The sequence below is a fragment of the Perna viridis genome, chromosome 11 (genome assembly GCF_037379345.1).
Source record: "Perna viridis isolate PV_CMFRI_1.1 ecotype Kerala chromosome 11, ASM3737934v1, whole genome shotgun sequence".
NCBI lineage: Eukaryota > Metazoa > Mollusca > Bivalvia > Mytilida > Mytilidae > Perna > Perna viridis.
The window spans coordinates 15,127,653-15,140,583 of NC_142455.1; the positions used below are offsets into that span (position 1 = coordinate 15,127,653).

The 12,931-nt window shown below is 31.5% G+C and overlaps 1 long non-coding RNA gene across 1 annotated transcript; it reads left to right on the plus strand.

The window, feature by feature from the left end:
* The first annotated feature begins 54 nt into the window (after positions 1-54).
* LOC148603082 (uncharacterized) lies at positions 55-12,931 on the plus strand. The gene is made up of 4 exons (XR_015916584.1): positions 55-1,481; positions 11,138-11,195; positions 11,891-12,046; positions 12,688-12,931. It is a non-coding gene; the product is annotated as an uncharacterized LOC148603082 (long non-coding RNA).

Here is a 12,931-nt window from a genome sequence, read left to right on the forward strand (position 1 = left end):
TAATATTGATTTTTGAAGTATACCCGGCAATAAGAATAGGGAAATTTTGAAGTGTAAGGCCAAATAAATATGTGTTTCCTGCTACCCTACCTACCATAGTTTTTTTTTAGTTTACTGTAAACATTTTATGAATATTTTGGCTCAAGTACTGTTAAATTGTAGATTGTTTCAACATTAAATAATGGTAATATGTTTTCGAAAAATAAAATAATTTTCCTACCTACCAACCTTTTTTTTTCCTTGGTGATAGCAGGAAACAAGTATATATTTTTTGGCCTAACTATTTAGTATTTATGATATAGATCGGTACCCCTCGACTAATTTCTATTGTACATAAACTTGAAATTATGAAGAAATAATCTATGTCAGGTATTTTTGGTACTGAATGTGTGTGGGTGCAATACCCATTTATAATTATTATGTATGTAAATACTTGTGAACTAAGACACAATGCATAGCAAATTGAATAAAAAAAAACAAAGGAAAGAAGCATTTTAATTAAATCATTTAATTAAATAAATCATATATGAAACAAACAAACAAAAATACACAGAAGGAAAAAGTAATAATGAAAAAAAACACTTTAAACCTGTAATGTAAAAAAAAACAGCAATACAGAATGACATTGATACATGACAATCATGTGCATGTATAACTCAGCAACATACTTTATGTGCCTGACCCAACATTTAGTCCTGTTGTCGTCCTTGTTTTTTATGTTCATTGTTATTCGTTTAACGTTTGTTTCTATAGATAAGGTCAATTTTCGTCTTTATGAATGGTTTCACTTCATTTATGTTATAGTCTTTCACAACTTACATTTTGATATGGATTTTGCCCATCATTGAAGACCGTGTGGTGAAAAGTAGAAGTTTAACTGTTCGTTGCTAGGCTTTTGGTAGATGACTGTCTCATCAGCACTCATACCAAATCCTCCTATTTTAATATACTACAGAAACACAAAACAAAAGGTAAATAATAATCTTGCATAGGATGAGAAAAAAAGAAAATTACAGTTACTGTATTGACCTTATAACATGACAAATATCACAAATAGATCGTTCATATAAACCTGAAAATCGTAAGATATATCTAAGCTTCAGTACTGAGTTTAACATCGTAAAAGTACTCTAGCCCTTCTATATCTTCATGATAGGTGTCGCCCATTTCTTTGTCATCTATTTAGTGCATGTACAAATGTTTATAAATATAATCTTATCTCGATGTTTGATTTTCAGCCCTAACTTACATGTAACTTCCTGCAAAAATATCTCAGTTAACGTATGCATTTCTTTCCGTATCTCATATACACAGTACACGGCTCAGTATCGTATTAATTTTCCCATGCATAGACTTCTATAGTGAAGTGCATATTTTTCGGATTTAAAAAAAAAAGATATGTAAATTGATTCAATAAAACTATCACTTATGTAGCATTTCTAAGGACATGTGAAAAAATAATTTCCTGCAAAGAAAGTGGGGTGAGTTCACGAAAGTAGTCTTGAACTATAATTAGCCATCTTCTGTACTTTCACTTCCGTTTTGCACTCATCAAACCAACTTTTTCAGTGGAACATTTTTATGTTATTATGTTAGATTTTGTTTTAAAACAGTTTGGCATCTTATAGTGTGATGTTTGTTCTATTAAAAAAGTCATTGTTCAAATCTTTTGACAAAACGTTAGTTTGTAGAGAGGCAAAAAAATGCACTATATTTCTATAGCCTCCATGTTTTGACGCACATCCGCTCAGGGATCTGCAATGCGATACTGGTACCTTATATAATGAGGTTTTTGTCAAAGCTACGAATGTGTAACGTAATTCTTCACCACCTTTTCTAATACTTCAATGGAATCCGTTTATTATCATTCAAATGATACGTCTGCCTGTTTCTTACAAAGTGTTTTATTGAAAATGTGAAACAACTAAATGCATTCGTTGTTCTGTTTGAAACGCGTTTAACATTTACTCAATGCATGTTGATTGTCATTCAGATATTTCAATCGATGTGTTAAATGATATTTTAATGCCAAGTATACATACAATGCTGGCATTTTCTACTTAATGTCTAGTACGGACGTAGTTTTCAAAATTTTTCTCGTTTCGATATTTTTAGAAAAGATGAGTAATTAGGGTTAATAATTAATACCATAAAAATATAGCAAGGAAATCGAGGAAGTTTCACAAATGTCCATAACAGGTAACATGCAAGTAATGGTATTCATTTCAATACTGATTTTTTGAACGTGTCATATTTTTCATTTCATGAGCAACTCGACGGATGCTTCTAGAAAAGCAGATGACGCTTACCCTACCGGTAAACCGGAGTCCGATTTGCTCATTCACTTCTGATACTCCGTATGTATTTTTTGTTAGTTACTTTATGTTCTTTGTCGTGTTTGTCTGTTTTCCATGTCTGGTCTTTGTCCCTGAATTACATTTTTCTTTGATTTCCGCTAGAATCTTGGTTCCCTTGATTACTTCTTTAAAAGTAGCAGTCTTTCTATAAATCGGGAAAAGTCTAAAATTCTTAATTCAGAAACAGTTGCAAACCTCAAAACTACTCTTAATTTGTCATTTCGTTGTTGCACTTTTAAGAAATAAATTATAACAATTGTGTATGAGATTGGCGCTTTGCAGCAAAAAATATTCTATTTGTAAATTGAAAAGGCATCCTTTGTATTTTTAAATGGTATCATGAATCCCCTCTATAATTGGCAGGGTCTGCATTTTATATGGGCTGGTTATTAATGAAATAGCAAAACATATAATGCGACATGCTGAAACAGTTTAAGTCCAAAATATTACCCTTTATGTGCAGTTCTTCTATCGGAAACAAGATACTCATAAATACATAATACTAACCAATATTCAATGTATTCTTCTAATCGTCTATCGTTTTGTCAATCTACTCCCAAATATTAATCCCTAATCAGCAAGTCGAACAAATCTCCAGGAAGAAGACGACAATTTCTGTACAATTTTGTAATGAAACGATCACCGAAACGTAGCTTGCCATCATTGTTGATATTTATGCTTTAACTCTTGATACTTTCCCACTGGTAATACGAAATAACTAATAAGTTGGAACATGTATACTAATTTACACTGCTGACACTGCACAAGTTTATCGGAAACAAACTTGACATAGAGTCTTTACACAGAAACTAACACACTATATTATTTTAAAACAGTTTTTGGCATGACAAAGGTTGTGTCCTGATTGCATGATATATGATGTACCATGACTCTCAAACCCCCATTACATAGGGTGAGGGCATAACCTTAAGTAGGTTTAAACTGGTCTGAAGCTGGTTTGTCAGTGAACCGCTAGTAGACCTTAGTTTGTACATTTGTGTAACTAAAAATCAGTTTCTTTATTTCTGATTTTAGGTATGTTTAAATGTGTAATATTTGTTCACAGTGGCCAGATTTGAAAGGGAAGGTTTGTGTTCACGCAAAGGTACTTAAACCCCGCCACATGTTTGCGCCTGTCCCAAGTCAGGAATTTGTGGCCTCTGTATGTCTTGTTTCGTTTTCGCTTTCAGATTACTTTGATGTTAATGAAATATTTTGCTGTGCCTGTGTATAATTTGTTTTGGGGCTAGCTGTAGACTGCCCCGTGGTGTGAGGGCTTTCTCGTCATTTATTGAAGACCCATGGGTGGCCTTGAACTGACATTTTTCATCCCGGTGGGGTTTGATTGATTGATTGATTGGCCTATTCATCATATCCATGATATAATGATTGATGAAACATTTTGGGTTGAAGCACGTGATAACGGTAATTGTTTACCCCTTTCTCATACGATCAAGACTGCTCTTCAAATGAATGCTAGTAATATCACAATTACGGATGATATCAACTCAAATTAATTTTTATCGCTATTTTGTTTAAAATCCCTTTCATATTGCTATATAACCGTCTGTTTGTTTACTCCATATGAAATAATGGCAACATTTTCTAGTCTACAAAGGCAAATGATTAAATACAGTAAGTTACCCGAATAAAATGAAAAAATCTCAAAATTATTCCACAAGTTTTAAACGCGACGGTCATAGTTAACCGATTTTTTTCTTCAAATGATACGTATCATAGCTGCATAACATGCGTGAAATCATGAAGCACGTCGCCGAAAAATAGTCCCGAAAGGAAATTTGCAGCACTTATAAAACTTACATATTTAGGTCAGGAAGACTGAAAATGAAAGAAAACTAATACCTTACAATTCAGTAAAACAGCAATAAACAGATTATTAATTTTTGTTTTCAACTCACGGGAGTTTCTCATGCTTATCTCGTCTCGACGAGATAGGCATAAGGAACTCCCTCCTGTTGAAAAAAAAATTAAATAAATTATAGTAACTCAAACAATAAGTTAGTTGACATTATCAGCCGTTTTATTCTGCAAATGATTAACCGAAGCGAACCCGAATAGATCCCATCATAAAATCGGATGGTTTTGAACGCCTTTGTAATTACTGCGGTGTTTTGCCGGATCCTAGATCTGTGAATGATCAGGACGCACCAATAATATTTAACTTTTAATAGAAAAAAATAAGATAAAGACAAGTTTAATGAACTTATGGACTCTGTGGATTAACTTTTATTGTCAAATGACCTAGAGATCAATGAACTATGTAGAATGCCTTTCAATAATTAAAGAATGCATTCTGTGATAATTTCCATCTAATTAGTGAATATACAAGGCAACTAGAATTGAATTCCTGGTTCAATAGTGAAAATAAAAAGCAACTTGGCTGTATGTGTTCGTGATAAAATTCGTTTTTTTTAAAGTAAGCGACACGGTGATATTGAAAAAAAAACCAAAGAAAAAAGGCTAATAAATATAACTTGAAAAAAAATAGGGAAAAGAACAAATTGAAGAAAATAAAGATAACTTTATGGCTAAGAGTACATCTTATTCAAAACTTAAATGAGAAATTATAAAAATGTTCTTAAAATCTAAAGCAAAAGTTCTTACAATTTCCCGTCGTTACAAAAATGTAACCTCGGAGAAGAAAATCATCATTTACATAACTTTGAGCAAACATCAAATATTTACCTTAAATAAAGAAAGTATTGAAATTGTAGATATTATCTTATCAGAATTCTAAACTCAGTATCCAGTTCTGATATTCATTGTAATACATAAGATGATCAAGGTCAGCCTTGAAAAAAAATTCCTTTTGCAAAAGATATTAAACAAATCTCTACATAGTCTAAAACGGAAGACTGCAAACGTAATTCCGATCTTAAAAAAATAGAGATACCGCTTAACCGTCGAATTATAGACCTATTTTTTATTACATGAAGCCGTTTAGGCAATAACTTGAATACGAGATCAATCATTAGGAAAACCCCTTCGTTCCTTTTATATCAAATTAATGAAATGGTTGAAATTCAAAACACTATTTAAAAAAAATCATTCATCCAGCTGACTGAAGAAAAAGTCTTCGTGAAAGTCATAAAAAATGGGAAATTTCTGAAACATGCAAGTAAAAAAACCCGCCGATCTGACAATATAATTTCATTCAAAGAAATTTTTTCTATTTGATTCTGCATCACTGAATATATTTGGTACATTTCAATAGGACGTTTGAAAATAGAGATTTTTTAGAGCATTATTGAAATTCCTACTCATTTAAACAAAATGAAATAAAAACTCTGGTCCTTCTTTCTTGATTCTTGCGATAAAAATTATCAAATTACCCTTTCTACATATGAATGGTTGGTTATTTCACACGTACTGAATTATCCTTACAGAGAGACTGACACTTACATGTAACCATATATCAAAATAGAGTGCACATGTACTTAATTTGTATAATATTGCAATTACTTTTAATAACCATTGCATAAATGAAGTACTATGAGTATGTTCTTTTCTGAATTAAAAACAAAATGCAGACAAACCTTTAAGGTTTTTCATATGACATCAATATAATGATTAAAATGTCAATCGTAAACTTACAAAAATGGAAAATTAACGATCTAATGACAGGTCATGTCAACGGAACTTTGTACCATCAACTGTTCGCATATCGACATCATGATATGAATCAAAACTGCAGTAGGTCAAATTTTAACTCAAAACATCTTTAAACGAATGAATACCCTAATGCTGAAAATACCAAATACATACCCGAAGCGATTTTAGCTCACTTGAGTTACACAAAAGGCTTTACCGGAGGCCAAATTCAGGGACGTCAAAACAACAGTTTACAGTTGCGATCACTTCTAACCTCTCTTAAATTCTACCAGAATCTGTCAGGATTTCTGTTCTACGACAGCAGATAGGACAAAAATCCTGACAGATCCTGACAGGCTTTGACAGAGGCTGTCCCTGGTCAGGACACATTTTGCCCTATTCCCTGGAAGATCCTGACAGAAACTGTCCTGGGTCGTGACATAGAAAATACAAAAAGCTGTTCTAAACTGTCATACCCCTGGACAGTTCCTGACACTAAATCTTGCTATTCTGCGTGATATAATTTAGAACAGGAAGTCCGCGATTAATAAATGAAACTATGCGACTAATGTAAATTAGCTAATCCGATTAGAAAAAAAAACCTTAATTAAATGGGTGACTTATACCTAAATATTTCGGTCAAAAGTCTTGAAAATGCCACTTTTAGCAACGAATATGAGAGTGATCACTTCCAATTTACCTACATGATCTTAAATGTAGAAAATGTAGAAATTAAAAATGTTAGTTTCATATTAGTGACTGAGACACCTTTATTTCAGTAAAAAAATTGTGCAAAATGAATGAGTGCAAGCAGTTTTATTTTTCATAAGGGTCTAAAACTATTGACTAAAATGCTTATTTTTTTTTTAATACAACTATTATGTGGGTGACTGTGACACATATATTTCTGTCAAAATTCTTTAAAAATGTCATATTCTTGCACAATGTATGAGTGCGAGGACTTTTTATTTCCATGAGGCTCTAAAATTAATGACTAGAATGCTAAAATTTTCAATATAACTATTATATAGTGGCTGTCACACATTAATGTTAGTCAAAAGTCTTTAAAAAATGTCATATTCTTGCAAAATGTATGAGTGTGAGCACATTTTATTCTCATGAGGGTCTAAAATTAATGACTGAAATGTTATTTTTTCTCAATATAACTATCATACAGAGCTGCGATATATTATTTTAAGTCAAAATTCTTTAAGAATGTCATATTCTTGCTAAATGTATGAATGCGCACACTTTCAATTTTCTTGAGGGTATAAAATTATTGACTAAACTGCTAATTTGTTTCAATCTAATTATCATATAGTGGCTGTGACACATTAATTTGAGTCTAAATTCTTTAAAATTGTAATATTCTTGCAAAATGTATGAGCGCACACTTTTAATTTCCATGAGGCTCTAAGGTTATTGACTAAAATGCTATTTTTTGTTCAATGTAAATATCATGTGGTGGCTGCAACACATTAGTTTGAGTCAAAATTCTTTAAAAAATGTCATATTGTTTCAAAATGTATGAGTGCACACACTTTTAATTTCCACGAGGCTCTAAAGTTATTGACTAAAATTTATATTTTTTCAATATAAATATCATTTGGGGGCTGCGACACACTAGGTTGAGTCTAAATTCTTTAAAAAAAATGTCATTTTATTGCAACATATTTCAGATTACTGTGAATGTGGTTCAAAAATTAGTTTTCCTTTTGGCGGGAAACAATAAAATATTCTTTTTAGGCGGATAAAACTTATTGTATTTTGTTTTTAATGTTTTATGAATGAAATAAAATTTCTTATCTAGTGGTGTATGGCATGTGTCATTAACTAATGTTAAGTAAGTTTTTATTCGGATGTGAAGAGCAATCAAGGGAACTAAGGTTATAGCGGTAATCAAAGAGTAATCAAGGGAAACAAGGTTATGGCGGTAATCAAAGAGTAATCAAGGGAACCAAGGTTATAGCAGTAATCAAAGAGTAATCAAGGGAACCAAGGTTATAGCGGTTATCAGAGAGTAAACAAGGGAAGCAAGGTTATAGCGGTAATCAAAGAGTAATCAAGGAAACCAAGGTAATCAAAAGAATGTAATCCAGGGACAAAGACCAGACATGGAAAACAGACATACATAACAAAGAACATAAAGTAACTAAAATCATACATACAAAGTAACAAAAGTAAATGAGCAACCCGGACTCCACCAAAAACTGGGAGCATGGACCAGGTGCACCGGTAGGGTAAGCGTCCTCTGCTTTTCTAGAAACATCCGCCGAGTTGCTCATAAAAAGTCAAGTCCGGGGTAGACAAACGAGGAAAGGAAAACTATGACCCGTTGAATAAATCAGTTTTCATGGTGTTGATGGATACACCATAACGATCCACGAGTTCATGATGACGACCATAAAACCTCTGTAGTGATGACTTCAATGTTGTAGTAAGACTACAAAACAGAATGCAGGTATTTACCAACAAATGCCTAAACATGTTTAACTTGGTGGCCAGTAAGATGAACATCTACGGGAGCGAACGAGGCAAGAAACATCAGCGTGACTTTGGATAAAAAGACTGGCAATGGTTAGATTAAATCTTGAGAAAACCTAATATAGTATCACCGGAGGGGCATTGGATTTGAATCCGTAAAATAAAGAAAATAAGGGCTATTATTTCACAGGAATGAAAGCGTTGAAAAATATTAGCAAGGCCTGAAAAAAAAAACAAAAATAAAATCAAAATACCAAAAAAACAAACACCCCCGAAAGAGAGACATATGGAGAACGACTGTAGCAGCTCTAAACTCCACAGGAAGTGAAGTTGAAAAAATCAAGTCAAGTGAAGACATATGGTGATTTTAAGACCATATTTAAAACAAACTGGAGCTAAGTAAGTTTTAAATGACCCAAGCTAAAACAATTGCATGTATTTATAAATGTGTCTGTTTAGCATCTCAATATATATAATTCAACATATATTATTCCTTGTAATTGAGTTGATTGCTGCAAATATCTCATTACCTATCTTGTATGGTTATGAATGAAATGATCAGAATATTCAATTGGTGATCAGGTATGTGTAGTTAACGACACAATTACTACATATTATGTTGCATATGCTGATTTTTTCAACTTTATTCACAAATCTATATTTAGCTTTTTTAATTATTGAATAGTCTGAAACATGTATATTAAAAGACCCAATAGACTGTTTTAGTCGCAGATATGGCTTAAAAAGTTAAGAATTTTTTGAGTAGCCCTGACCAAGAGGCACTTTTTGAACTGGTATTACCTACTTTGTAAAACATTACCAAATGAGAAATACAGACCTCTTATTTTTTTTCTATGTAAATTTATATCACATTAATATAAATTGTTGTTAGGTACACATCTGGTATAACATTAAGCAGTATAGACAAAATACCGTTTGACACATTCATACTTTTTAAAAACAAATTAATTTCAATATCAATTTTAAAATTTTCAAGAAATGGACTAATCCACTAACAAACAAGAAGATTAGCAGTGATATTTACGTCCTTGGTATTTAGTTATTACGATTTGATGAATGCTTATATAATGTTATCATAATTTATTCGAACCCTGCTCATGTGATAATACGTTTTTTTTTTTTTTTTTCTTTTTTTTTTTTTTTTTTGATGATTGCTTTGTCAAAATGCAAATCATTTCGCTTATGATTCTAAATATAAGGAACGGGTTACCATAACACCGTGGATATAGTATTTAAACGAATATGCTGTGCTAACATACAAAATTTTAAATGCTTTGAAAAATGAACGTAAGTATAATAATTTATGCGGTAATATTTTTGCGAACAGTTTCTTGAACATATTTTTTTACTCATTGTATCGTTCAATTTAAAGGTTGTCATAGTAATAAGTTTAGCTTCATATAAATCAATCTTTTTAAAATTATATTTATCTTGAGTACACTTTAAGAGTTTTTATTATTCCTAATATCAGTTTAATTTAAAGTTTCATTAGGAGTTAAACGAGTACAGCATTCTTTTAAAATAATTACTAAAGACTCGTTTTGCCTTTTTTCACTCCTCAATATTACATCTTCCCAACAAAATCCAAGACTTTTTTTTCTTAAATTTGTACATTTACATAATTTTTATTATAATACGTTTTTATTTTCAATTTTATTTTTGTTCATATCTTCTGCACTGTTTTGGCTACTGGTTTTACCGATTTTGACTACTAGTGGCACTTTTACGTCAACTTTCTGTGTTGGAATATACCGGAAATTAATTAACTGTAACATGTGTAATAGTCCATTTTTTATATTCCCGATTTTACCTCCGTTTTTTAAGATTTTTAGCAAAGGGGAGTAACTGTCTTCAAATTTGTCTAAGACTGGTTTAGTGGCAAATTTAAGCAATGGACAGTAGTAGACTTCAAATTCATATATTGAATTTATTAGAGCCACCGTAAGTACTTGGATACTTTTGAATAACTTATTTCAAACCGTTCCGATACTTACCTAAGTGAAAATAGTAAAAACTACAAGAAAAATGTTTACTGTTTTCCATTTTCCCAATGAGACCGCCAACCAGGTTGTTTGGAGTTGGTGGGTTACGTCCATTTGGAAAACTTGCTAAAATGGCTTGCATGCCGTAAATATGAAAAACGACTATTGAATCGAGAGATTGAGTGCGGTATAAAAAGTGGTTTGACCCACCTTTTATTTTGTAAAGCTAGTACCAAGTCAGGACCATTACGGTGGTTTCAAACTTTGCGGATTTTTCCCTGATATTTCCATTTGTTATATAGAAGTTTTGACTACTGCCTAGATTTGATCGAAGATTTTTTTTTCTCTCCCCAGATTCATGGATCTTTCAGTAGATACAAATTTGAACACGTACATGTAGATTTCAATTTTTTTTAGCATATTTTTTCGTAGATTGTATTTCAACGTATATTATCATTTTTCCGGTTTAAGTGTGTCGTGTATGTCTGTTTCTCCATTTTGTTAAAAAAATATATATATTAAACATTGATACGTTTATATATACTTTTCATTTAATTAATAATACTCATTATACCCTCATTACTTTAAATTCATAATATAAATTTGACCATTATACAATTTGTCTTCTTTCAATGCAATGAAAGCAATAGTTAATAATGGGATACTTCTGCTTCTTTTTAGAAATATTTTCTTCTCCTGTTATTAATCGGCTTGGTGTCAGGAACATGCACTACGAAAGGTTGGTATCCATAACAGTTTTTTGTTCATATCGAATCTATAAATGTAAGTATTTACATGTACAACCATAGACATTGAGGTTTTTGTTTTTGCAGAAATTTTAACGATTGGTGAAATAAACATCTATTCCATCTTTAAAACTATTAGTCTTGATAATGCTGTTATAAGTGCGGAACGATTGCAATAGCTGCATCTCGCTTCAAACAACTCTATATTCCGCATAGTATACATCACATACGTGGTAATCTTTCCTATGTAAACGTAAAACAAATTCCTGTAATTCCACTAAAAATGATGTAATCATCAATTTAAAATTTACTATCAACCAAAGTGAATTCGTAATAATTAGACGGTAAGGGTCTCTGCAATAATAAACTAAAAACAAAAGAGCATATTCACATTGGATTTTGAATTCTGTCGATTAACATTTTCACAGTTTCATAATAAATATTTCTTTTAATATACACCATAGCGAGTAAATAAAATAAGAGGGAAATGTACGTACAATCAACACTGTATCATTTACAACTATTAAAAATCGGGACCTTTCTTCTTTATTTATTTATATAATTGTATCTCTGATTGACATATCGAACGGTTCTTGTCAATATTCGTACATATATCGAGATCATTTGTGAAGCATACAAAACGATGGTATTAAAAATGAGGACTTTCAATATGTTAACAATACTAAAGGTTCCACTGGAACTATTAAACCAACAACTGTGAAAAATGGAGGAGTAGGTGGAGGAAGTGGAGTAGATAACACTGGACAAAGTGGTACTGGGACGGGAGGTACAGGCAATGGGAAGGTGACTACAAGTGCTCGAAGAAGGAGAAGGCAGGCTACAAGTAATTATCTTGATGTATTGTATTTCTCATATCATTATGAAAGCGTAATAATTGCGAAGTAGGGACTTGTTTTATTCCTGGTCGTCTGATCTAATGTTATTTTGTAAAGATTTACAAAAGATTTATAAATTTTTAGCTGTCTAATTTATCATGACATAGTATTCTACAATCGCTATGTAAAGTTCCATATTACAAAGCTACCTTATATAAAAAAAAACAAAAACAAAAAAATAAAAACAATTAAAAAAACAAAAACCAAAAAAAAAATAAAAAACAGACTATATTCAACCATCAGCAGTAACTTTTGAGAATGTGCTGTACTTCAGAAGAAATATAACAGCGATATTGACCTCTTGCACATAAGCTAATGATTTGAAAACATTCACTTATTACAGTTTCAAGAGGACTAAATTATGGCAGGCCGTAACAAACAAAAAAACTGTTTCATATATATATGTATATCTTTTTTAAAATGTCTTTTTGCTTTGTTTTATTGTACTGAACAGTTCCTATGAATAATAAATGACCATTTGCGAGATCTCATCTGCACACTTACAATCATCTGATTATATAAAATGCATTAATTAAATAAGTTTGAATTACATTGTAACCTTTGTATACAATTATGATTGTCACTGCAGCGGCACCGACACAAACAACAACTCAAGAGGACTGTAATTTGGCATCTTTTTCCAAACATTGTATGTTTGTGCTGATAATATCTCCGATGTTGATTACGCTGCTATGAACGTGCAATGAAGATCGACTTTATTTTTGTTTGAAAATGATCAAAATTACTCATATAACGTTTATATTAGGTACATTTCTTTATTTGAGAGGTTTTTGTTTGCAAACGGATCACTATGTATGATGTTTCTAAAAGAC